Genomic DNA, 27,982 nt, shown 5'->3' with positions numbered 1-27,982 from the left:
TTTAGGTGGTTGGTGTTAAGTGCTAAGGAGGGAAGCGGGGCAGGGTGAATGCACTTGTAAACAGGGCCGGAGGAAGGCTCCTTTGAATAAAGACCCACAGGGGATGAGGGAATCGACCACGTGGGGTCAGCGAGGCATTAAAAAAAGCACTAAGAGTGGCTCCTGACACCTAGTAGGCCCTCTGTACAACGACTGTAGTTTATACATGAAGAAACGGAGATTCAGGGGGCTCTTGTGACTTGCCCAAAGGAGCTCCTCTTGCCCATAGGAGCAGGCTGGGACTAAGGTGAAGAGCCTTGGGTACAAAATATAAGGAGACCCTCACTCTCAGAGGCATGCAAGTCCCAGCCCTGGTCAAGAGGCGCAGCTGGGCTCAAACCTGCTCTCTAACACGCAGCATGGGGCACTCAGTAAGTGCTGCACATGTGGGGATGGCCAGCTATGCAGGGCTTGGCTACTGCTTCATCACAGAGAGTCTTTTCTGGGGTGTGATCTGGACTGTAGGAGACCCATAAGAGCAGGAAGGATGAGAGTGTGATAGAAGAGAACAGAGAGCTGGGACCCTGCCCACCCATTCCTCATTCTCTCACTCTGAGCTGGGTGCCCCGGGCATGTGGAATGGAATCTGGCCCACAGCCTCACCTCACCAAGCTCACCATGGAGCAGGCAGACTAATCCCAACTCCAGCCATCGAGACTTTTAAAAACCATACAAGACAGAAACACAACTCAGGCAGGCTGAAAGGAAAAAGGAAATTCATGGGCCCAAGTAACTGGAAACAACCTTCAGGCATGGCTGGATCCAGGACTCACACTACATCTCTGGAATCTATCTCCTTTTCAGCTGTTGGCTTTACAGTTCCTCTGTTATGGCTTCATTATCTGGTTGACTCTTTCCAGGAGGTGGCCCAGTGACTGCTGGAGCGTCCATACATAGCAATCCCAGAGAAAAGGGAGCTTTTCTTTCTCAGCAGTACCCACAAAAGCCCCAGGCTGATTCTCAGTGGGATGACTTGAGCTACTTGCCCTTCCTGAATCAATCACTGTCATTAGGGAGATGGAAAACTCTGATTGGCCAGGTTTGGGTCATGTGACCATCCCGGGGCCAGCAGTGAGACTGTCCCAAACCAAGGGATGAGAGTGGAGGAGGGGTAAGGAAAACCAGGCAGCTGTTACCAGAAGAAGGGAGGATGGACTGGGTGACTCCACTATGATTTTACCCTCTGTCACCTTCAAGGAGCCATTTAACCTCTTGTGCAGTGGTTCTCAAGTCTGGCAGCAGGTTAAAACCACCTGGGTAGATTTTAAGAAATACAGGTACCTGGGCCCTACCTGGATAGACACAGGTCTGAGGTAGGACCCCAGCCCCATTATTTTTTAAATGCTCCTCTGGCAGGCAGAGCTGAGAATCGCTTTCCTGGGTTCCCACTCCTTAATTCACTCCACGTATTATCATTCTGTGATTAGGAAAGATTTTTTCAGTCTCCCAGTTCAGAAGGAAGAAAGTTAAAAGGGACAGAAATCCATAAGCAGACTCTAAACCCCTTAGCCAGTCTCTGGCTTATATTAAACTGAGCTCCAGGCCAGTGTCCGGGTCTCCAGGGATGGAGGTCATCAGGGTGAGTTTCATCAGAGTGTGGCTTCTGATGGGCATCAAAGCCACTGAGGTTAAAGTCCTACTGCCCGGGCCGCAGGCCACTCCGAGGACCCTCTGAGCCAGGCCTTTGTTGCGCCCTCCAGCACCAGCCAACTGGCAGCAGGAAGATCCAGGTCAGCTGAACAGAATCCAATTTGATGCCTCTCCCTGGTGCGCAGTAGGCCTGACACATGGAGCCCTGGTCTTTGTTTTGTTTCGTCTCCACTCACAAGGGTTTTATTTTCCTTAGAACTGAGCTCGGGGGTGAAGAGGCTGGGAAAGACCGAGTCAAACACTTAATCAGAGTCTCCCTCGGGGCGGCAGCTTCACAGATGTTATTTTTTACCATGATGTGAGGAGATGGGCAGGGTTGGGTAGGGAGAAAGTTCTGGAGTCAGATGGACCGGGGCTGGAATCCACCCTCTGGAACTCGCTTCTCTTTGTGATCTTGATCCTGGTTTGAGACTCAGTTTCCCCATCTGTCAAGTGGGGCTAATAGGAATTCCCACCTGATAGGGTTTTTGTGAGAATGAAGCCAGGCAGTGCACGTGAAGTCCACGGGCCTGGCACACACTGGCTGCAATGGTGATCCTCACCCACAGAATAAGTATTATTGTGTGCCTACTTTCTCAGGAACTGTGAGGGGTGCTTGGGGAAACCCTCTGCCCCCATGGAGCTTATAGTCTAGTGGAGGAGACAAACAAGAATAAGATTATGATTTATGCATTGAAGAAATTATGATGAGGCACTGATTCTCCACTGTGGCTGTACCTGGGGAGATTTTCCCTATACTGGGAAGTCAGGGAGGGTATCCTGGAGGAGGTGACAGGTGGGCTGAAGGATGGGTGTGAGCCAACTAAGGCAGGAGCTTGGTGGGAGTGAAGGTGAGGTAGAATGCTCGAGACGGGGGAGCATGGGCAAAGGCCCTGTGGCATGAAGGAAGTTGGCATTGGGGAGGGGGTCTGAGAAAAGGCCAGTGTGGCTGGAGCACACAGAGGATGAGTGTGGAGACATGGGAGGGGCCAGACTGCACAAGGCCTTGAAGTCCATGGTGAGGAGTCTTTCCTCCATCTGAACGGTAAGGGAAGCCTTTGAAGGATCCTGGTGGGAGGTGACAAGGTCAGATTTGCATTTTCAAAAGATCCCTCTGGCTGCTCTGTGGAGGGTGGATTGAAGGGGGGTCTAAGTGGACATGGGAGACCCATCAGGAGGTTACTATAGTCATCTGGGTGAGCAAAGACGGAGGGTTGGATGAGGGAGTGGCTCAATGGAGAGGTCAGGGGCTTGGGTTTGGCATCAGTCTCTGACATGTTTCTTAACCCTTCTGAGCCTCAGGTTCCTCATCTGAAAAGGGAGGATAGTAGCAATAGCCACCTCACTGGATTGTCGTGATCATTAAATGGGAGATAATGACCTGCCTCCATAGTGGACACTTCACTGAGGTCAGCCTTCTGCACTACGCTCTCACTCTTCAGTCGTCACCCAGATGGCACGTCTTCCAGCTCGTCGCTTCTCCACTGGGATTCCTTGTCAGTGCATCTTATCAGCTTGTCTTGTACTCATCTGCATCCCCCACTAGGCTGAACACGAGCTCTGCAAAGGCAGGGACCGTCACTGCTTGGATCATGGCTCTCTTTCTATGATTCTTTTTCATGGTTCTTTTTCTGTGCCTGGCACATAGCATGCACTTAATGTTTGTGGATAAATGAATGAATGCCAAGAAGGAACAAGTACATGGATAACTCCTCCCGCATTTTACGGAGCCAGGACTGAGTCCAGACTGACCTATGGTCAGGGTTGTGGAACCCTTCGGTGATGGCTTCCCACGCTTACAATCTAACGTCCAGGGCCTTTCCTTGGAGAAGATGGAACCATAATTGTAGATTAGGCTTTGTCATTCCTTTTCTCCATCTTGTATTCGTGAAGCCCGTTTTATTGAAATCCAATGAGAAACCCCACTTCAATTAATGCAGAAAAACTTTCACGGAGGATGCCTCTGGAACTTTAACAACACACACCATTTCATTCAGCTAATTTTTCCCCTTCCCCTCCGATGTTGGCATAAATGCATTTTTGTTTGGACTTCCTGGGCTGCTCTCTGCTGTCGCCATTTGAGGTGCTGGCACATAGCCTGGAAATCTAGGACTCTATGCATGCCGCAGGTGGGGTAGTATTCTTTATTTTTGCTTCTTTACTGGCTTGGTTAACGATGCCATCATTCATCTCATCACCCCCTGCCCCTTGGCCCCTGTCCTAACATGAAAGCACCGCTGCTTCTCTGGATCCCACCTCCCTGGATGGGTGGACTCTCTCACCTCCCTCCCATGAGCGCTGCCCTGGGGTGAGCCTATGGTATTACCCTTGGACGACTGTGCCTTGTTCCTAACCGGTCTCCCTTCACCCACCTCTCTCCTGCCCTGCATCCTGTATCTGTGCCCAGGTTTTTCCCCCCAAAGTTCAACTTTTCTGTGTTTTTATTTTCTCTGAAACCTTCAGTGGCTTCCCATGGCCCCAAATTCCGAGTCCAGCCTTCTTCAACTAGCGTTTAAACATTTCTTCCAATTTGACCTCAGTGTAGCCTTACGTTCCACCCCTCCTCACTTCTAGCACCCAACATCCCAATTTCCCTGGGACATTCATTCTTCCTGGAAAATGCCCCACAGTTTACTGCACCTCTGACTCTACTCATGCTGTAACTTCAGCCTAAAATGTTGGCTCCTCCCACACTGTTGACACTGTTGACATTTACACATCCTCCAAAGCCAAGATCAAATGTCACCTCCTTTAAGCATTTTAATCCCTTTACTCAGACTTAATTGCTTCTCCAAGTTGGATGTAAGTGAAACGTCCAAACGAGGAACAAGGCAGATACGTTAACTATCTCCCCACTATCTGTCCGCCCTACCTTTCTTCTTCCAAAGGAATTGGTTTCTGTTCAGCTATCCACGTGTATCCACTTTTGGGGAATGTAACCCTATATCCGCAGCTTAGGAATGAATCCCAGTTGGTCTAAATCAACAAGGTTGTCCTGTCCCCTTGGCAGTGATTGGCTTAGAAGTAGGTGTGTGACCCCGTTCTGCTGGGAGACAGTGGAAAGCTTTTCCTACTCTTAAGAAGAGACATAAGAATCAGTCCCTTCTTCCACTTCAGCCCAGATCGCTGCAGTCGTATTATGATAGTAAGGGTCTTAGGACAATCCATCATCATCACCTGCAGATGGCAGAGCCCAAATATAGAAAGGATTTTGTGATGATACTGTTGAGCTGCCAAATTAATCAACCCCAGAGATGCTTTCCTTCCAAGGTTTCATTTATGTGAGATAAGAAAATCCCTTACTGTTTAAGGTAGTTGAATCAGGGCTTCTTGTTACTTACAGCCTAAAGCACCCTAGCAGATATAAGGGCAACAGCTAAGTCAGTCCGGGTCTATCTACTCATTGGAGTGTTATACAGCCATTAAAAAAGGAACTCTAAGGTTGTGTAGTCACATGAAACAATGCTGATAACATTATTTATGCCCAGAAATCAAGACACAAAAGTGTAGGTCCAGCATGATATAAAAATGTATGCAAATGAAAAAAAGATCAGAAGAAAAGAATTTAAACAATGATGATAGCTGTTAGGGTAGTGAATCTGTTCATTTCTACCCCCACTTCCTGCTACCTTTAGTAATGTGTACACACACACACGCACATATACATTATACTAAGTATACTGTATAAAGTATAGTATATAGTGTACTATAATGACATATAATATTGATTACATAGTTCAATAAGTATATATGGTATATACTAAGTATATATGATATATATAATGATACATATTTGTGTATGTATAGGTGTATATTCATACATATATATAATTTTGCTCCTACAGATTAAACACTTTATAAATATAAATATTATATTCATAAATTTAAACATTAAACATTAACACACTGCATTAATCCTCACAAACCCTCTGAGGAATGTACTATTATTCCTATTTAATAATACTTTGAGGAGACTGAGGCCCAGAGAGGTTAGGTAACTTGCATAAGGGCACAAAGCTAGTATGTGGGGGGAGCAAAGATTTGAACACAGATAGCTGGGCTCCAGAGTTTGTGCCTTTTTTTTTTTTCTTTTTACTGTGCCGCATGGGCGGGGGATCTCAGTTCCCCAACCAGGGATTGAACCTGGCCACGGCAGGGATAGCGCCGAGTCCTAACCACTGGACTGCCAGGGAACTCCCCAGAGTTCGTGCTCTTAATCACCATGGTACACTCCTTGTGAGTGTCCCTGAAAAAATGGCTTCCACAATACTCTTTGTAGTTGGTCTTTTGGAACTTTTCTGAAGCATGCCGTGTACCATGGATTTCTGGTGAGGTCTCCCCCTTTGCAGTAGGGCAGGGCATTGACAGAGTGTATCAGGGGTGTAGAAATGAGAGGTGGTCCTCATCCTGGGGGTGTCTAGAGCCTCTTGGGAGCACAGGGACAGAGGCAGAAGCCCAGCAACAGTTGCCCAGATGGCCGTGGTGTGCTGAGTACCACATAGAGCCTGACCCTAGCCAGGGGCAGCAGAGCAAAGCTTGATGATCATGTCCAGCCCATCTCCCAGCACCAGGCTTTACCCAGCCAGTAAATACTGGTCCAATTTGTCAAATCTATATATGCAAATAGTATGTTTAAATGGTGATACGTTGAATCAGTTGTGGAGAATGAGGGGGGATGGGGAGATTCAGGAGCATCAGCACGGGGTGCCTCCACTTGTCTGTGTTTGGGGAGAAGGCTGTTGTGTAGGATTGAGTGCCATCCACCTTTGGACTCCGAACCCTGGGGTAAATGGTGCTGGGGAGCTGTCCGGTGGGCAGTGCTGAAGGCTTGGATCACGAGAGAAAGCAGAATGCCGAGTGAACAAAGGAAAGGAGATAGGGAGGGAGTCACAGAGACTGGGAATCAGGTCAGCATCTGCATCAAAGAGTCCCATCTTCCCCTAGAGGTGATTGGTAGCATTGATCGGGGGCCAATCTATTGTAATCGAGTAGGGAAACTTGTTAGGTTTAGTAGTAAGTATATAAAGTGTATTTGGTTATAGGTATGTGAAGGAAAAAATTATAATTATATGGCCGTGTGTGTTGGAAAATGTTTTATAGGCCTGTTTTGTTGGGAGAAATAGAATATATTGGATCAATGGAAATAGACAACTATCTTGTGCAGCAGGATACTTGGAGACACAGGCGTGATAAAGAGGGGAAAACTGCAGTTTTGACATTCTTGTGGCCACAAGAGAGATGGAGGAACTAGAGTAGTGCAGAGGAGAGAGAAATAAGTCATTTTCAGGGTGAAAAGGATGAGTGATGGATAAAGGAGATGTGTACAGGCATGGTCACAACAAGGGTAAATAAATGTAAAGTTGATAAATTTGTTTATTATGTTTGCTCCTCAGCACAGCTGATTAGAGGACATGGTCGATGGAGGGAAGGCTGGAGATACTCTTCTGGTGGTCTTTAGGGGGTTGGCTTGAGTTATTATATAGATACTGTGACATCCTGATGCCTTGGTTTCCCTCCCTGTCTCTTGCTGCTGCCAAAAAAAATGGGTGACAGGTACGATCAAGGTAGAGTCCTCATCTTAGGAGGGGGCTAAGTCTAAGTCTAAGACACAGTCTAAGACACATCACCAAAACAGAAACTTGGAAAAGAAATCAAGGCAGAGATCTGCTTATACACAGAGCAGAATCCAAGCTATCAAGCCAGTTCCTCAACTTGCAGGAAGCTCAAGTGTATGAATTGGGGCAAAACTGAGAAGGCTTGTGAAGAATGTGTAGGGGTTTTGAAGGAAAAATGAGGGAGACCAAAAGCTAGGTAGGGAGAATGTGCCTTGTTTAGTCTTGCTTGGGGAATGGTGGGAAATTCATGTTACTGGGGTTCATGGTGATTGTGTTGGCGAGAGATAAGCCCAGAAAAGTTAGTAGGAGCAAGAGTATAAAAGAATATGCCAGATGAAAGGCTATGGACTTTAAATAGTGGAGAGTGATATTCAAAATCTTTTAATAACACTCAGGCACCAACCATAAGTACAGACGCTGGCCATGGTGCTGGAGAAAGTCTTGGAAGGGAAAACTAAGGGTCTTGGAGAGGGGTGAGGACAGTGTATGTATGTTGGAGGGACACTGGAGACAGGGAGGTGGTGCTCAAGATAGCAACTATTTACCTGTATGAACTGATATGAAAGTATTTCAGTATTTGAACCATCAGAATGGCTGTACTGGTGCATATCAGCTGACCAGCAGACCTGAGTTGGGAGCAAGGGAATGATACAATTGGATTTATGCTTTAAAAAGTGGCTCTGGTCACAGCAAATGTTTGTTCACCAGGTGGATTGATGGGTAATAGAATTTTAGAATGGGTAGGGATCTGGGCTGATTTCTCTCCACCTGACAGAATATAAAAGTTTCCAGTCCTTCTCAGCCTGGGCCTGGCCAGAAATCACCTGCTTCCATCTGGCCCCTCATTCCCTGTGACTAAACATATCCCCAGCTCCCCACATTGTCTGCTCTTGACCACTGCAGCCCAAGCTGCCTCTGTCCCTGGCTGGCTGTCTCTGCTCAGCCCTGTCTGGACATGCCTGCTGTGCCTTGCTCTTCTCTCCCCTCACCAGCAAGAGAATCGGCAATCTTCTGGGATTTAATTACAGGTTCCCTGAGGGCTTTTCAGCCCATCACAAGGCTCCTGCAGGCTATCACTGGGAGGGTGACAGGAACATGCGGTGATGAACAGCAGCTTCCCGGCATGGTGGCTGTACCCAGTGGCTGGCCCACGCTCCTTGGGCCGCTCTGTGTTTTCCCGAGCAAAACATGTCTCATTCCCATTTTGCGAGATCAGTTAGCAAGCAGGGAAAACGCTTGCAAGCGGAAGAGATGATAAAAGAGAGAGAGCCATGCAGCCAGGGCGGAGGACAGAAAGCACAGCAGTTCCCCTGGAGGTGGTACGTGCTCCCAAGGACTTCTGGAAACTCTTTAGATCTGTTAAATAATGACTTAGTAATTCTGCTCACTTTAATTACGTCAGCCTGGTGTGCTGACAGCTCAGGTCCGGGGGGATCTTTTTGGCCTTAGGCAGCCACTCTAGAGTCCAAGAAAGTTGGTAGACTAGGGACAGCAAATACACAGCAGGCATGCCACTGTTTCCCACTCCTCCGCCCACAGCAGACATTGCTAATTGATCATGGCACCAGTAAGCCTGAATGTTACAGGAGCGTGGATGTGAATGTTGGCTGTTCAGGGCTTGGGGGTATCTTAAAATAAGACAATGAGAGATCTTTTTTTTTTTTTTTTGGTCCTTTTGAAGTACAATGGTCATGTCAGGCCTCAGTAGGCCTCAGAGAAAGACATTCTGATCATGGCTAAAGAGGTCCCTTCCCTGCTGTCAAGATTCCCCAGTATTTCACCAATGCAGCCCTCTCTGAATACGCCATCTGCATGGAGTAGGATGGACCCTCATCGGGAGAGATGGGACAAATCCATTTACCTTTGCACTCTTTGTTCTTGGTCCTGGGAAAATAAGCATCCAAACCTCCTGTCTCTCAGGTTTCTCCTTCCAGGTGAAAACCAAACGATATGGACTCTACATTACCAGCTAGAGTGTCTGTGGAGTCCTTCCTCCCTTCCTTTGCCGGTGTGCTGTAATTTCCTCATGGGCAACCACCTCTCCATCGCTGTCAGTCTGCGTGATCAGGACGAGGCTGACTACTCTCCAGGGATTCAGGATCCAGGCCTGGCCAGTCAGCTTTCCATCTTCTTGGCTGCCACAGTGGGTTCTGGAGTCTAAAAGGCGAATGAGACTCAGGCTTAGGGGTTTTGCTGCATTTAGTGGAAAAGTGGAGCTCTCCTTCTGTGGGGTTCGTGGGCTAAGCTGGTGGGATGTTAGGCTGGAGCTGCTGGTGAAGGTCTTTGTCTCCCCTTGCGGAAACCTTTCAAAGGCACTGAGGAGTGTCTGAGCTTGGTATGTTTTTTTTTTTTTTTAAACATCTTTATTGGAGTATAATTGCTTTACAATGGTGTGTTAGTTTCTGCTTTATAACACAGTGAATCAGTTATACATATACATATGTTCCCATATCTCTTCCCTCTTGCATCTCCCTCCCTCCCACCCTCCCTATCCCACCCCTCTAGGTGGTCACAAAGCACCGAGCTGATCTCCCTGTGCTATGCGGCTGCTTCCCACTAGCTATCTATTTTACATTTGGTAGTGTATATATGTCCATGACACTCTCTCACCCTGTCACATCTCACCCTTCCCCCTCCCCATATCCTCAAGTCCATTCTCTAGTAGGTCTGTGTCTTTATTCCCATCTTGCCACTAGGTTCTTCATGACCTTTTTTTTTTTTTTTTTCTTAGATTCCATATGTATGTGTTAGCATACTGTATTTGTTTTTCTCTTTCTGACTTACTTCACTCTGTATGACAGACTCTAACTCCATCCACCTCATTACAAATACCTCCATTTCATTTCTTTTTATGGCTGAGTAATATTCCATTGTATATATGTGCCACATCTTCTTTATCCATTCATCCGATGATGGACACTTAGGTTGCTTCCATGTCCTGGCTATTGTAAATAGAGCTGCAATGAACATTTTGGTACATGACTCTTTTTGAATTCTGGTTTTCTCAGGGTGTATGCCCAGTAGTGGGAATGCTGGGTCATATGGTAGTTCTATTTTTAGTTTTTTAAGGAACCTCCATACTGTTCTCCATAGTGGCTGTATCAATTTACATTCCCACCAACAGTGCAAGAGTGTTCCCTTTTGAGGAACAAAAAGACAGGATGTCCGGGGCTGGAGGGTGAGGGGAGATTTGTAAGAGGTGAAGTCAGAGAGAAAGGCAGGAGCCAGCCTATGCAAAACCTTGAAGGCTATGGTAGGGAATTTGGAGTTTATTCTAACAGTAGTGGGAAGCTATCACCACTTTGGGCATCTCCACACCCTCAAACCTTCTTTGCTCCTGACTCATCCCTTCATATGAGTCATCTTGGATATTACCAGGATTAATTAGGAGTTAGAGGACTAGGGGCGTCCCCAGGCTCTGCTGATGACTTGCTCAGTGAAATGGGCCAGTTGCACCCTTCTCTGGGCCTGTTTCCACTCTGGCTCATGATGGAATTGGACTAGTTCAAGGATAGCAAAAAGATTTCATCTTTCATCCCTTCTCTGTTCGCTTGGTAGTGTTTGCCTGGACAGCTATGGAGAGAAGGATTGTGAGTATCACCCAGGCTCTATGGGAGAGTGCCATGACCCATTAGCAATGTCTGCCGTGGGTAAAGAAAAAAGGAGTGGTGAATCATTCGTCTCAAGACCACATGCTCCCGGAGGTGTCTTCTATAGCATTTTATGGGACTTTAAGTCAGACGTATCAGCAGCTTGGAGCACCAGACCAGGAATAAAAATGTCTAGCAAGTTAGGAAACTTACACAGGGCTTCCTACTTTACAAAGAGTTTCCATGGCCATTTTCTCATTCGAACCTAACAATCTATTATGTTTGTCTCACACCCGGCATCCCTCCTTCTGGTAACCATACTCTGGTTTTTTTCTTGGGCACCAGTCCCTTCCTGTGCTCAGGCTGTGTGCTTTGGGGCTGAGGATAGGATACGAGAACCAGGCCTCTACCATGATAGTCACCTCATCATGGCAATGGGTCAAGTGGTGGACCCATGACCACACAGAGGTTATGAGATGTAGTGAAATATGTGCTGCAACCCCTGGGGAAGGCTACTGTGCCCGTGGATTTGAAGGTGTTAGGATATAGGCCTAGGTGTGCTGGGGCTGTTTCCCATGTTCTTAAGAGCTCATTTTGTACCTCTTCTCAACTTGACATTCAGTGATGTCACACTGGTAGCTCGAAGTCAGCCACAGTGGAAGTATTTGCCACAAATCAGGGACGTTCTTTTCCCTGAGAGCTGACTTGCCAGCACTCCGCTGGCCTGGGGGCTGCCAGAAGCTTTCGAGCTACTGCAAAGAGCCAGAGACCCAAGCCACAACGTGGGAGGTGGAGCCAAAAGAGAGAGAACCGAGTCCTGAATCCAGTTGAGCCTGAAGCTACACCTGCCTTTATATTTTTCAGCTGATAAATGATTCTTCTGTTTAAGCCTATTTGGGTTGTATTTTCTGTCTCTTTCAACTAAAAGAAGACTGCTATAAATTTTATATTTCAATATGCAAAAAACAGATGGTTTAGTATTCATCTCTTCAAAACTTTGTGAATAGTTCTCCGCTGCCTTGGGAGGAATGTTCAAGTTCTCACCCAGCATCCAAGATTTCCCATAGTCTGGCTCCACTCTCTCTCTCTGGCTTCAGATTAAGGTATCCTGTGCGCTAGGTTAATTGGACTTTCAAACTGCCCTCAACCGTCTCCTCCTTTCCCGCCTCTGTGCCTTTGCTCATTCTGTTCCCTCTGCTTGGAACATCCTCTCTTTCTCTTCACATCTACACTCCTGTCACTGTTTAAGGTCCAGCAGCTCTCCACCCCTAGGCTCCCCCAGGTTTCACCTGCCCCTCTCTATCAGCACTTTCTAGATTGTAGAGTCCTGATGCTAAGGCTCGCTGCCTCTTCTGGATATGAACCCTTTGATGTGAGGTTCATCTTTGAACCCTTCCAAATACTTGTTATACTGCCTTGCACAAAACAAGCCACCAGGAAGTACTTGTTAAGCCAACAAATCCATTCTTAACTCATCAACCAGAGTGATCTGCAGTGTAAATCAAATTAGACTACACCCTTACTTAAAACCCTCTGAGGTTCCAGCCACACTGGCCTTCTGTTACAGGAACAAAGCACTAAGCAACATTATTCCCACCACAGGGCCTTTGCACTTGCTGTGTGTGGATTTCTCTTCATCCAGCTCTTCACTTAGTTGACTCCTTTCCATCACTCAGAGTTTAGCTCAAATGTCACCTCCTCATAGACACTTTCCCTGGACACTTTTAACTACTGTAGCCCCTTAGACACTTATTTTGCATTAAACAATTTTATTTTTTTCTTTAATAATTATGAATGCTTAAATAGCACTTGTAATGTGCTATCCTAAGCACTTAAAAATATATTAACCTTATTGTGGTAATCATTTCACAATATATACATATATCAAATCATCACGTTGTATATCTTAAACTTACACAATGTTATATGTCAATAAATATTATTATTATATATCTCAATAAAGCTCGGGGAAGAAAAGAAATATATTGCTTCATTTAGTCTTCAACAACAATTCCCAGAGAGAAGTGCCATGATAGCCTCCATTTACTGATAAGAATGAGTGTCTTAAGCTAGGTTCCCTAGAAACACAGCCTAAGATGTGTATTCTGGTGCCCAAGGTTTTTGAGAGAGGCATTTTCAGGAGAAGGGGGGTGAAGGAAGCAAGATGCTGCAGAGAAGGGCTAGGCGAGGATGTGGCCTCTGAGAGACTGGCTTCAATCTGATCCCGCGGGGAGTTTTGGAGCATGAATTGCACCGCAGAGCTGGTCCCACCTTCAGACAAAGGGGGCGGGCCTTTTCCCCTCATTGGCTGCCTCAAGAATTAGAGGGAATGAACATGACCTTCCAGGTGAGGTTGCTGTAAATCGGCCAAGGACATCTGCAAAAGGGGGCAACGTGAAGCCACGTGAACATTTAGTGGTCCACAGTCAGGGCAGCCAGGGATGTGGGCAGAGCACAGGTAGCATTCACTACAAAGAGCTTCAATGACTTGCCCAATGTCCCTACCTAGCAAGTGTCAGAGCCAGGATTTGAACCCAGGCCTTCTGGCTCCAGAGTCTGTACCTTCAGCCACTCTGCTCTGGCTGGCACTGTCTGAAATGATCTCATTTACTTCTTTTTTTTAATTTTTAATTTAAAAAAATTTTATTTATTGAACTATAGTTGATTTACAATATTGTGTTAGTTTCAGGTGTACAGCTACAGATTCTTTTCCATTATAGGTTATTACAAGATTCATTGACTTCTTAAAGCTTGTTTATTTTCAGTCTCCTCAAGGGAGCCGACTCATCCTTTCGAAAGAAACAGCTACATCCCCAGTGCTTTGAACAGTGCCTGGCACATAGAAGGTGCTCAGGAAATGTTCCTGGTGTGAACGAGGACTGGTGGGGCCATGAGCCCAGGAAGCCAGTTGACTCTCCCCTGTGGTTTGTCTGCTCACTACCGTGCCCTGTATGCCCGATCTTTATTTACGGCCCCAAAAGGCCTCCTGCTGTTCATGGATTCCTTTGCTTTCAAATATTTTTTTCCTAACTGAAATAGGAGTCTGGCAAACGCTCCCTAAATCACCAGACTTCCTGGGCAGCAGGTCACGTGTTCAGACCCCATCCCATCCCTCCCTCCCTACTTCCTGTTTTGGAAACCAAATTTGGATGTGCCTGTGTGTGTGCATGCGTGTGCACACACATCCTCTGGGGGAGAGGATCACCCCATCACTCAGCTCGGATCTGCCTCAGCTCCGATCAATACCTGCGTAGTAGGGCTTCCCTGGTGGCGCAGTGGTTGAGAATCTGCCTGCTAATGCAGGGGACACGGGTTCGAGCCCTGGTCTGGGAAGATCCCACATGCCACGGAGCAGCTGGGCCCGTGAGCCACAACTACTGAGCCTGCGCATCTGGAGCCTGTGCCCCGCAACGGGAGGGGCCGCGATAGTGAAAGGCCCGCGCACCGCGATGAAGAGCGGTCCCCGCACCGCGATGAAGAGTGGCCCCCACTTGCCGCAACTAGAGAAAGCCCTCGCACGAACCGAAGACCCAGCACAGCCAAAAATAAATAAATAAATAAAAATAAAAGTAGCTATAAAATTTAAAAAAAAAAAAAAAAAAATACCTGCGTAGTAGCGGCTCAGTTCTGTCTGCAGTCAAGAGCCATTTGCTCCTTTTTTGGTTGCAGGTATGTTCTCATCAAAGTCCATTTGTGATCAGTCCTTCGACAAATGATATGGAAACAGTCATCACAGGGCTGCAAAGTTGAGCCAGAAGAATGCCTCCTGCCACTTTGCTGGGGCCCCTTCCAGAAGCTTGTTATTTTTTACTTAAGTGTGGGTGTAGCCAGGGGCGATCTTCAAAAATTTAGCAGCTGGTAGGATGCAGGACTGACCTATCAGCCTGATTATATCCTCTTTTCCCCATTTATATATTATTATTTTTAATTATAATAGCTCTAGGACAGAGGATGCAGGCCATTTGTGCTAGATGCTTCCAAAGCATCATCTCCTTTAATCCTCCTAAAACAACTCTGCAAGGTATTGTCTCCACTTTGTAGATGAGGAAACTGAGGCTCTGAAAGACAGCCATTTTTCCATTCCTTATGATCTTCACACTTCATAGCTAGAGAATATTCCATCCAATAATGTACCAAGTTCCTATAATGATTCTCCTACTGCCAGCCCATTCATCTTGTTTCCAGTCTCTTTGCTGGTATAAATAATGCAGCCATGACAGTCTCCATATCATTAAGAATTCCTTGAAGAATTCATTTTGGATGACTGTATATTTCATATTGTCAACAAAAATGTGTGCACAAGGATACTAATTGCATCATTACTTATAATAGCAAAAATTGAATGTAATTAAGCCACACAGAAAAATGCTTCTAAGATGATATTGAGTGAAAGCAGCAGGGTACAAAATTGCATAATCAGCGTGCTGCTGGTTATGGGTGGGGGGTGGGGATGAACAGATGCATAAAAAAAAGGAAGGAAATACCTCCCAATTTTCCTAATGGTTATTGCTGGGTGCTGACCTTATATGGAAAACTGCTATTTTTTTCATGTTGCCATATTTTTCAAATTCTTCACAATGAGCATGTATCACTTCTAAATTAAAAAAATAAGTACAAACATTTAAAATAATTAGTTTAGTGTGTGAGTTTGGCTCAAGGCTCTAGCCTAGGGTTCAGCAAACTTTTTTTGCAAAGTGGCCAGATAGCAAATATCTGGATAGTAAACATTGGCTTTGTGGGTCTGTGGTCTCCGTTGCAGTTAGTCAACCTTGCCATTGTAGTGTGAAAGCAGCCACAAACAGCTCATAAACAAATGGACATGGCTGTGTTCCAATGAAACTTTATTTGTAAAAACAAGATGTAAGCCACACTATGGACCATAGTTTGCCAACCCTCCTTGCTCTAGCCTTCCCTAGTTATTGTTTTCCTTTTTTTAGTCTTTTTTAGCCATGCTGTGTGGCATGTGGGATCTTAGTTCCCCGATGACCCGTGCCCCCTGCAGTGGAAGCGCGGAGTCTTAACCACTGGACCACCAGGGAAGTCCCTGTTTTCCTTGTTAAAAACACCTGATTTCATTAAATATTGAAATAGATACAAAAGAATATTTATGAAAATAAGTTCAAAGTACCAATAATAAAAATGCAGTGAGGGACTTCCCTGGTGGTCCAGTGGCTGGGCCTGGACCCCAGGCAGCCTGGGAGCTTGGGTGCCAGATAGTGGGACAGTGGTGGTTGTCAGACCCTTGTAGGATTTGTAGGAGCTAACCAAGCCTCAGCCTGAACCTCCACAGTAGGTAGTCAGCAGTTTGTAGCTTGAATTCAAAGCTGGCAAGTGAATCATTTGCTTATTTGACAGATATTGAATGCCTACTCTGTGTTAGGCACTGGTCAAGATGGCAAGGGTTCAGTGGTGTAAAAAGGGACAAAAATCCCTGCCTCCATGGAGCTTACCCTCTTGAAGAGAGAAACAAACATTCAAAAAGTAAGTCATCAGTTACATGGTTTTCTTAGGTGGTGATAAGTGTGGAGAAAAAGGAGGGAACGGGGAGCGTTTCAGACCTCACTGAGAAGGTGACATCTGAGCAAAGATCAGAGGGAGGTGAGGGAACAAGCCATGAGGATATCTGGGGGGGGGGGAGTTGGGGGGAGAATGTGCTAAGCATCAGGAACAGCAGGTGCAAAGGCCCTGAGGCAGGAGAATGCCCAGTATGTTCAAAGAACAGCCAAGCAGCAAAGAGACCATTGTGCCTGGAGTAAAGAGAGAACAGAGGAGAGTTAGGGAGGTGAGGCTAGAGAGGAAAGGGGCCAGACTGTGCTGGGCTGTGCAAACGGCAGGCTTGATTCTGGCTGCCAAGAAACTCTGAGAGAGTCCAATCAGGCTGGTGGGGGTGGCAGGGTCTGGCAGCTGCTGGGGAGGAAGTGGTCGGTATCAAAAGAGACTGTTGGGGCCCCAGCCCTTGCCTGGGGTTCTGCGCAGGGAACTGGAGTGTTTGGTGGAGACAGAGGCAAGCTCCCACTGTGTAAGGCAGGTTGACAAGGTGTGTGTACCTGTATGTGTGTTTGGGCATCTCTGGTGGGAAGACTGGGGATCATTAGTATTCATTTCCTAGTCTGGGGCAACAAGACTAATGCCAGAACTCACAGGCTGGTGGGGCTCAGGTAGGGGTGAGGTTGAGTCTGGAGGAGGTGCCAGGGCGGCCAGGCTGAGCCCAGAACAGGGCAGTAGCCATAGGTTGAAGTGGTGCTGGGGTGCCCTCTCCACCTCTTGGGTCCTGTCTTCCGTGAGAGCCCGTCAGCCTAGAAAGCTCCATGGCACCAGGCAGCCTATTCAAATCCCAGCTCTGAGATTTACTAGCTGTGTGACCTTGAGCAAGTCAATGAACCTTCTGTGCCTCAGTTTCCTTGACTGTAAAATGGGGATAATCATAGTCATACCTCAGAGAGGTTTCTGCAAAGATTAAATATGCTGAAATAAGTCAGTTGATTAGAACAGCACCAGTAATATAGCAAATGCTTTACAATATTAGCTATTATTATTACTTATACCAAAGAGAACCATTCACTTTTCTTGGATATCACAACATGTATCTTTGTCCCAAATATGGACAGGACAGGAGGGGCATGTACGTCACTTAATTGCTCTGTGATCATGGGCAAGTTATGTTGCTTCTCTGCATCTTGGTTTTCTTAGCAATGAAATGGGACTGTTAATGCCCTCTTCAGAGAATCAGCAGTGCCAGCTTATCCAGAGCTGGGTCATGGGGGGTGTTGTGTTGCTTTACCTTTTCCATCTTTCTGTGGTCCAGGCCACAGGCAGGTGGTGGTGAACAAGGTGTGGGTCCTGACTTCTAGAGCCCAAATGCCTTCATGCCTTGATGAGGGAGCCAGATAATTGCACTGTGGTGTGATAAGCACCATGGTAACAAGAATAACAGCTAGGTGTATGGTGCACTGAAATCTGTGCTCCAGACACGGTGCTTAACCCTTCCTGTGGATTATCTATGAGGCGGGTGCTGTTATCATCATCTCGTTTTTCAGGTGAGGAAGCCGAGGTTTAGTAAGGTGATATGATGGGTCCAAAGCCCCCAGAGCTAGTGAGTGGTGGCACCAGGACTTGACCCACACTGTCTGACTCCAGCCTGTTTTAACAGAGGGCTGTTGCAGGGGCACAAAGAAATGAACTATCTTGGGGTGGGACGGGAGGAGGAAGTTCCTGAAGGTCTTCATTGGATGAGACACTTGAGCTGAGTATTGAAGGATGTGTAGGAGTTGGCCAGGCAGATCAGAGCGGGGACGGGGAGGTCTTCCAGGCAGATGGAAGAGCCCTTGCAAAGGCTGGAGGTGTCTGGGGGACTTGGAAGATGTGTCAGTGATCTCTTGCCGAAGTAATGACATGTGAGTTACGTGTCGTATGTGTCAGTTACCTCTTGCCATGGGCATGACCTCGTGGCAATAATAGAGGTGCAAGCAACAGGGCACACCTATGCTTGTGTCTCATCCACTCGAACCCCATTGGCCAAAGCAAATCATGCAGTGGAGCCCAAAGTCCCAGCAGGGGGGTAGTGCAGAGGACACAGACCCAAGGAGGGGTGAAGAATCGGGGCCATGTCTGCCATCTATCGCACAGGGAGTTTGGGGGATTGGAGAGCTGGGGTGTAGCTGCAGATGAGGCAGTAGAGGTCGTCTGTCTTGTCTTGGGGACAAGTTTGTGGAGAATGACTGGAGGGGCCGACAGGAAGTGGGGAGGCGGCTGCCACAGCCATGGGAAAGGACACAGGCTCGCACCACGGCAAGAGCAGTGGGGATGGAAGAGATTGATTATGCTACTTTTGTCCTATAAAAACCCAGGCAGTGAGGCTGAGGTACTCGGTCTGTTACATAGATGTCACAGATGGCCCGGGGCTATAATTGGCCTTGGCCTCTGCAGAAAGGTTAATTGCTCAGATCACACAGTCTGAAGCTTCTCTACCGGCAGAACAGCTCCCCAGTTAGGGACTCAGAGCTACTGAGCTTTCGGTCTTCTCTGGTCACTTGGCCAGGGCTGTGGAGGGCAGTGGAGGGGCAGAGAGGCCACAGGCCCTGCTGGAGGCTGCGGGGAGCTCACAGCCTGAAGGGACACTGGCCAATAAGCAAACATTCCGGGGGCTGTGACAGGCATTCTTACAGGGCCAGTGAAGGCTGAAGGCTGTTTTGCTTGCAAGAGACAGACGACTCATTGCAACAGGCTTGAGCCAAAGGAAGAATTTGCCGGCCTAGGTAACCCAGCAGTCGGGTAGATCTTCAAAATGCACAGCTGGGTCCGCTAGGGAGCAGCTTCTGTCTCTCAGCTTGGTGTTCCTGTCAGCTTCATTCTCAAGTGGGTTATGTAGTGGCAGAGATGCCCCGGACAGCTCCAGCTTTCCATCTTCCCCGGTTTAGCAACCCACCGTGGAAGAGGAACACCTTCTTCCCAGATGTTCCAGCAAAGCTCTGGGCTGACTCTGATTGGCTCAGCTTTGAGTCATGTGCCCATCCCTGAACCAATCACTGTGGCCTGAGTCCCAGCCCCACTGGAACTGGGAGAGGGGGTTCTGTCCCATCCATTCCAGGGACTGGAGTGGGGAGCGGTGGTCCCTGGAGGGAAAAGCAGATTCTATTCCCAAAAGGGATGCTGGGCTGGCCAAGGGCACAGGAGCGGGAGAGGTGGTGGAAATGGGGTGGGGTTGGGGGAGGGGGATGGGCGTGGGGGTCAGTACCTACCACGAGTCCCACAAGTCATGTCACAGAGGAAGGGCCCTTGGGAACTGTTGGGTCCAACTGCCCATTTCACAGATGAGGAGACTGAGCCAAGGATATGATCATTTCAAATGGGAAGGCTGCTAGGAAGATGAACAAGATGTTAGAGTGGGGAGGGTTTGGGGAGAGGAAGGTTGGATTGGTGGAGAGACTGGGACCTTTCTGGATCCTGTCTGAAGAGATGACATCTGAGCTGAGACCTGAATGGAGAAAAGGAGTCAGCCACGTGAGGATAAGGGGAAAGAACATTCCAGAAGGAACAGCTAGGTGCAGAGGGCCCCAGGCTGAAGCAGACTTGGTCTACACACCAACATCTCAACCTGTGGTCTCCCACACTCCCCGTAAGCAGGGGTGAGGGCTACAGAGGTCACATGCCAGCTTTTCTATGCATTTCCTCAAAAGTGATGCATGTTTCTGCTCAGAGCACAGTGGCCAGGACAAGTCACACAGCCCTTCCTATCTGCAAGGGGTCTGGAACACCGGGGATCACATGGCTATTGAGTAAGAAGTGTTCCTGCAAGGGAAACCCACTTTCCCTTAACATCTCTGGCCAGGAACTCTTACCTGAAAAACCTTTGCTCAATATGCTGGTTAGAAGTGCTATTTCATGGATGTTTTCATTTAAATTTTACTACTAATGAGGTTGAATCTATTTTTCCATAGAATTTTAACTACATTCATTTCTTCTTTTGTGAATGATCTGAAAACCTAACCTTTTGGGCCTCTTTAAAATCTGCCCCCGCCCGCCTTTTTTTTTAAAGCCTGAAATATGAGGCATTTGGAAGCTGTGATCTCAAAGGCCCCGTCCAGCTTGCATATTCTCTTGGATTCTCTGATCTTTAAAAATACCAAAGGAAATGCCATTTATATTGGCAAAAGCTTTGTGGGTGCCTCCCAGATGAGAGAATAAAGCCCTGAAGTTGGTAAGTTTAGGTATTTTTAGAATCTCTGCTAGAGTGATAAAACTAGGATCCTTTTGACCAAGGTGGTGACGGCGGGGTTGGGGGGGGGTGGGGGGGTGGAGGGAGGGTGCAAGAGAAAAGATGCTGTCTGGCTCCAGGGTAATAAAATAGAGATTCCAAGTGCAAGGGAGACTCAGGCGGAATCATGCATTACTCCGCCAACCCCCGCCATGATGAATGTCCTACTCAGATAGAAGAAGCCCTTCCTTTGTGCTAGAATAGCCCTTCTCACACCCTTGCAGATAAGTCCTAAAAGATTTCTGCCCACAAGCATTTTTTTTTTCCCTTATTCCGTGCATGCCTTAAAGGTGTTGACATGAACTTGACTAGCATTTTCCCCTTTGTGTGGTCTAGTCTAGCATTGTAGGAGTTAAAGACATGTCTGTTAAGAATCAGAAGTCCTGGATTGGAGTCCAGTGTGCTGCTGTGTGAACTTGTTCAATTATTCTTCCCTCTCTGGAGTGAATTTTTACCATCTGAGTAATGAAGTGGAGAGGACTCAGTTATGATTGGGTTTTGAGTTCTGTGAAGGATGCACACTAGTGTTCTAGGACCCCGCCACCGCTCATCTGTGTTTGACTCACGTGGTGTTTGGAAATGTTAGAATTTGTTGCTGGTGTTTCAGGATGGGGAGATTTCACATTAAAAAATCAGGATTCCTGGCTTTTGAAAAGTTGGAAGATCTGGCAACCCTGGTTACACCCTCCCACCAGTTGGCTGAGTTGAGCCAGCCTCTCCTTTTACCTGGGGTAGGGCCCTCCAGGTGGCTGCAGTTGCCACCCTGTTGCCCTCTTGTCTTCCTGATATGGAAGCCGGGTGTCAGTTCCATTTATTATTGTGCTTGTGCCTTTACTTAAGGAAGAAAGTAAGACATTTCTTGCACCCATGTTTTCTGCCAAAGGTAGGGAAAAGCATGTGTGAAGGCCCTGAGGTAGGAATGAGTTTTGTGCATTTGGCTCAAGGAGGAAGGGAGATCAGGCCCGACAAGAGGGGCAAGGGCCAGATTATTTAGGGTCCTGGAGGGAACTTGGATTTTATTTTGAGTGTGATGGGAAAACATTGGAGCATTGGAGGGCTTAAAAGAATGAGATTCCATTTACATTCTAGAAAGATCCCTGTGGCTGCTGAATGGTGATAAGTACTAGAGAAAAAAATAAAATTGGGAAGGGGCCAGGGAATATTGGGGAGGGGTGTTGACAGTTTTAAACAGTGGGATCAGGGAAGACCTCACTAAGAAATAACATTTGGGCAAAACTTAGGGGAGGGGAGGGAGATCCAGGGGAAGGGAAAGACAAGTGCAAAGGCCCTGAGGCGGGTGTGTGCCTGATGTATTTAAGGACCAGCAAGGAGGCCAGCAGGACTAGAAGGAAGTGAGCAAGGGGGAGGAGGGTAGGAAATGGGGTCAGGAGGTGTGGGGGAGTTAAAGGCTACTGTACTGCTGCCCCCGACAGGCGACAGGCAACAGGCAAGTGAATGCTGAGCCCACTGGAGGATCTCGGACTGGCTTCGTGGAGGACCTCGGAGGGTCTGTGTCTTGGCTGGGCCCTCCTGGGGCCAGGACTTCCAAATGGGAGCTTGGGGAGGAGGGTGGAGCTGCAGTCTGTCCACTGAGCCCCGGACTCCTGGCCTGCTCTGCGGGGGTTGGTGCCCTGGAGGCCCATTCCAGCTTTGAGGCTGTTCTCTGTCCACAGCCCCCAGGATGAAGTCTCAGCAGCTGAAGTCCCCTCCCCCCCGCACTACGAATAGGCTCCATCTGTGACCCTCAGCCGGCCGTGATGGAGTTGGGGGAACAAGGGTTGATGGTGTCAGGTGGGAGTTTGGCGGCCACCTCAGGTACTTGTCCTAGTGGGACATGCATCAGATTAACTCGCCCTGGAGTCCTCAGGGGTGAGCCCTGTGGCTGCCTTGGTCACACTATCCACCATTGCCTTCTGGATACCCAGAGTGGTCTCCCCACAGGTCAGCATCGACTCCTCCCTCCCCTCTCTGCGTGGCACCAGCATGAACTTTTGGACACTAGATCCCCGTTGCCCTCGAGATAAAGTGGCCTCCTCTGCCCAGCCCCAGCCCTTTACCTCTCGGCCTCTGCGGTCCAGCCACACCTGAGGTTCCCTGTGGTCCTAACTCCTGCTCCTCCCGGCCTTTGCCCTTCCCGGTCCCCTCTCGTCCTTCAAGTCCCATTGGAGGCAGCGTCTCCTCCAGAAACTCTTGGGACTTCCCAGCCTGGCCACAGCCCCTGCTTACAGGCTCATGCGTGGACCAGCCGTGCTTAGCTGGTCTTTCTCCTCATCTCTCTGGTGTGTCCTGAGAGTGGCCTTTCATCCTGACATTCCAGCTCCATCACAGCGCTGGCACATTTAGGACATAAAAGATTGCACTTGCTGGGCGCTCACTGTGTACCAGGCTCTATTTCCACATAGGTCATTGAATCCCTTCTACAACCCTTGAAATGGGCATTGTAGGCATTCCATTTTACAGATAAGGAAACTGAGGCCCAGCAGGATGTAAATAACTTGCCCCAAATCACACAGCTGGTACGTGGAGGAGGTGGGATTTGAATCCACTCTGTCAGGGCTCCCAAGAGCCCCGCTCTTTCCCCCTGGACTCCTGGACTGCTCTGCCGGGGTTGTCCCTCCCCCCCTGAAATTGAATGAATGACTCAGGCACCCACCCAGGCCAGATGACCAAACCTCCAAACTGGCTGCCTCCCCTTCTCTCTCCCTCTGCACTGAAGCTTGAGCAAACCTCCCCCGGGCCGGCCGGTTCTCATCATCAAAACCCAGGGGGTCTGCACCGCCAGCCTCACCGCCCACTCCTTCCCTAGCCCCTCAAGTCAGATTCCCCTTGGCATCGTCCCCTCTGAAGACTCTGCCTCTCTCCCCGCAGATGTCACTAGAGGGGCTCAAATCGCCAAAGCCCATGGCCTTTTTCTCGTCTCCTGGTCCTCGTTTTTTCCTGACCTTTGGGTGGCATTCACAGCAGCAGCTGCTTCATCCTTGAAGCAGTTTCTTCCCTTGGCTTCTTTGCAGCTGAGAGAGTCTGGCCGTCTCTTCCTTTTCCTCTTGGCTTGTGTCCTTTCTTAATTATTTATTTAACAACTTTTTACTTAGTGTCTCCCGGGCCAGTGCCAGATACTGTTCTAGGAGACAGCGCTGAACGGTCTGACAAAATCCCTGCCCGCGTGGAACTTTCACTGTGAATGGAGAACAGACCACACATGTTAGCCAAGAGAAGACACCATTTCAAATAATGAAAAATAAAACAGGGTGAAGGATAGAAAGTGACTGTGTGTGTTGGGGGTGTGGCTCATTTAGATGGAGTGGTCTGTGGCGTCTGATCTGGGAAGCAGTCAACCAAGCAGCGCTGGGGGATGAGCATTCTAGACAGAGGGCACAGCAAGTGCAAAGGCCCTGAGGTGGCTGGAGCACGGTGGGTGAGGAGGCTTGACAATCTGGGGGCGGGGCTTGAAAGCTGGGCAGGAAGTTGGGGTTTATTCCAAGTGCAGTGGGAAATCTCCAGAAGGTTGCAACGAAGAAGAGACTTCATGGTATTTGCGCTTTTGAAAGACGCCTCTTTCTCAAAATATGGCCCATGCATCAGAATGACCTGGGGTGCTTTTCACAGTGCAGAGCCTAGCCTCTTCCTCGTCTCTGCAGCATCAGCTTCCCTAGGGCCAGCCTGGGAATTGCATTTTAGCAAGCACTTACATATTTGAGAACAACTGCTTCAGGCAGAAATGTTTAACCTGGAAACTCCCAAGGGGTCAGTGGTCAGAATTCAGGGGATCCAGAACTTGGGTGGCAAAATATTACATCTTTACTCTCACTAGCTTCTAACTGGCAGTTAAGCATTTCTTTCCATGATATGTGGAGTCCTAGCCCCACCTGGGACTTTGTCGCCAGTTGGAATCACAGATTTCATAACACATTACAGAGTTTGCAGAGGTCTTGAAAATATCACTTTCTTCCTTGCTCCTTCAAAGTTACCAAAGTTATTAGACTTGCACTAGATCTTGTTATTTTGTGCATTAATAAAAAAGCACGTAGTTTAATATTATACATTTGATTTTTAAAAATGTCTTGATAACCCCATTTCAATATAATTGGTTTCCTTTGCAACCCTGTATGTTTGTTTTATTTTAAAACATTTTTCAGAGAAAACTGTTAGGCTTCATCAGATGCCATAGGGGTCCATGGCCCAGAAGAGGGGCAGAGCCCCTGCAGAGAGCTGGAAGGGGGCTCAGACAGAGCTGGGCACCACTCATGACTCCTCCCCTTGCCAATGCTGTGGGGCCTTGGGCAAATCACTCTCCTTCTCTCTGCCTCAGTGTCCTCATTTGTAAGATGGAGCCTGTATCAGCTGTTTTGAATGCTTGTTGGAAGGGACCAGGCAGGCCACCCAGAGGTTATCAGGAAGTGCCCTTTTTTCCACTGGCTCACCAGACCTTGAGGCCAGCTGGGCTTGGTAGGCAGGGGGATCTGGGCTGGCTGGCCTTTGAATCCCAGTTCTGTCACTTATTAGCTATGTTCCTGGGCTCGGTAGTTAAGCTCTCTGTGCCCAGTTTCCTCTCATCTATAACTCAGAGAAAATAATAGCACCCAAGTCATAGGGTTGTTGTGGGTTGAAATGAGCTTCTCTTTGCCAAGGCCCCAGCATGGTGCCTTGCCCTCCTTAGGTGATGTATAACGTGGTTGTCATTATTGGGTGTATCTCAGCCCTCAGGTTAAATTTGGGGTTCCCAGAGGGCTGGATCCAAGTCTGTTCCCCTCTGCATTCCCCATAGTGCCCTCTGCAGAGTCTGGGTTTGGGAAATTTGTTCAGTGCGGAGACTATGGTTTTTCAGGTGAGTTTAAGGGAAGAGGGACACTCTAGAGGTCAGGATTGGGGAGGGCAAGTCAGAATGCCCTTGATTGAGCAAGGGGGCCACAGGGAGGCCAAAGGCAGAGGGCTAGACTGTGCTTCTTCTTGACATCCTGGGCAAATGTTGAATCCAGATCACCCGGTTGACAGTACCTCCCCACTACCCACTCGGCCTGGTTCTGTCAGGCTTGAGACAGATGAAGTTTTTCTTCTTCTTTCCAAGTCTCAATGTTCTCATCTGTTAAATGGGGATAGCTGGCATATATTGAGGCCTATCATGAGCTGAGCCTGGATTATGCCTCTTTACATGTCTCATTTAATTCTTACAACCACCCTCTGAGGCGGAGGAGGAAACAGGCTCAGAGAGGTGAAGTAACTTGCCCAAGGCCACACAGCAAGTGATGAGATTAGCAGAGATGAGATTTGCCTGTAGGTGGTCTGGCTCCCCAGGCCATGCCCTTAACCATTGGGCACACTACCATCTCACAGCAGATAACCGTTTCCTTCTTTCCCCGCCTCTGCAGTGACCAGCCCCATTCTTTGTTCACTGTGAACACTTTGTTCACACTTTGAAGCTGTGTTCTTCAGGGTACTACTCCTCCCACCTGGCAGCAGGTGGCAGCTGGAGTAGGAACCAGCTGGTGTCTGGGAGGCCCTTCTGATGCAGTACCTTTCCCAGCATCCCCTGCCGACCTCCTCCCCCGGCCCTGCCCATCTCTGTCCCCTGGCTGCACACCGCCTGGCATTCCCCACCCCCCAACGGCTTTCTCCCAGCTCTCATTGTAAAAGAACCTGCCTGCACTCGGGGGTGATTCCCTGGGCTGTAGCCCTCAGCCTGCAGGGCAGGAAATTATAGGGAAGGGTGAGGACTCTGGCAAACTAGAGAGAAACTGCCTGCAGGGAGCGGCCACCACCGGGCTCCAGCCATCGTCTTCTTGTAGGAAGGTGGCCCTGGTCAACCAGATTTCCAAAAGAATCTAGATTTTCATGTGATTTTCCCATTTTTCAAATTCATTTTTCTAATTCAAAATTTTAAAAATACCACATATAACAAGAGAGAGAGACAGAAAGACAGAATGACAGAGACAGAGAGACAGAGACAGAAAGACAGAGAGACAAAGAAAGAGAAGGAACCAAACCAAACCAAAACACCAACCCAGGAAACACAGCAAAAAAATCTCAAAACCTTGTCTTCAGGCCAGTTTGCAACTTCTGACCTACCCCGTCCTACTTCCTTTGCCTACGTAGAAACCCCATTTTAGAGATGGGGAAAGGGGAGGCCCAGAGTGATGAGAGGACTTGCTCAAGTGATGGGAGGTCCGGGTGGGGTGTAGTGGCCAGTACTCAACCTCAGACTTCTAAGTTCTTCCCACCACGCTCCCCCTCCCAGCCTCCTCCCCAGGCCCCGGCTTGTGTGAGCCAGAGATTATTTTCAAGGCCAGCTTCTGGGTCCTAAAGAGAGGGAAAAATCATTGTAGCCTGATGCTGAAGGCCAAGGTCACCATGACACATCTCAAACGCTCAGTGACTGTCCCAGGGTTCCAACAGAGGCATTTATAAGGGCATGTCTGCCAGAGTCATTTCTAAATTGACAGGAACTGGAACCTTGTGGAACTCTGCGGGCAACAAGACATTGTCAAAATCCATTCCAGTGATAAACTCGTTTATCAATTGTGAGCTCAGAGGAGAACGACTCATTTCTCCGGGCCCAGCCTGTCAGCTTGATACACAACATTTACTGAGGACCTACAATGTGCCAGGAACTGGACTGTTGGGGGCTGGGGGCGGGTTTGCAGCCACAATCTCATTTAACTTGCCCAGAAAATGTGTGAGATTGTTGGTGTTGACTCCATTTTATAGCCAAAGAGACTGAGGCTCAAAGAAGTTAGGTAAGGGTCCAAGGTCAAGTCCAGACCTGCTTGACCCCAAGTCCAGGCTCTCTCCATCTCAGCGAGGCGTCTACCTGGAAGTGATGGAGAAGCTTTCTTGTTTGCTGAGGTCTGTCTGGGGGCCGCAGTGGGGGCTAGGGTAGTCAGGAGAGGCTTCCTGGAAGAGGTGATCTTGAACAAAGAAAGAAGATGTATTAGTTTCTTATTGCTATAGTAACAAGTTAGCACAAACTTTAATGGCTTAAAATAACATCGATTTATTCTTTTTCATTTTTATTTATTTATTTTTTGATGTGGACCATTTTTAAAGTCATTATTGAATTTGCCACAATATTGCTTCTGTTTTATGTTTTGTTTTTTTGGCCATGAGGCATGTGGGATCTTAGCTCCTCGACCAGGGATTGAAACCGCACTCCCTGCATTGGAAGGCGAAGTCTTAACCACTCGACCACCAGAGAAGTCCCTGGATTTATTATCTTAAAGTTCTGGGGATCAGAATTCTGAAATGAGCCTTATGGGGCTAAAATCAAAGTGTCGTCATCCCTTTCTGGAGGCTCCAGGGGAGAACCTGTTTCCTTGCATTTTCCAGTTTCTAGAGGCTGCCTGCATTCCTTGGCTCGTGGC

The 27,982-nt window shown here is 48.0% G+C and overlaps 1 protein-coding gene across 3 annotated transcripts in view; it reads left to right on the top strand.

Annotated features, from left to right (window-relative positions):
* Window positions 1-27,982, top strand: part of GSG1L (GSG1 like) — a 212,145-nt gene that overhangs the window by 96,228 nt on the left and 87,935 nt on the right. The gene's annotated exons all lie outside the window — the stretch shown is intronic.

Source organism: Balaenoptera ricei, chromosome 15 (assembly GCF_028023285.1).
Source record: "Balaenoptera ricei isolate mBalRic1 chromosome 15, mBalRic1.hap2, whole genome shotgun sequence".
NCBI classification, from domain to species: domain Eukaryota; kingdom Metazoa; phylum Chordata; class Mammalia; order Artiodactyla; family Balaenopteridae; genus Balaenoptera; species Balaenoptera ricei.
Note: the sequence above shows the minus strand (reverse complement) of the source record. Positions and strands in the feature narration are given on the sequence as shown.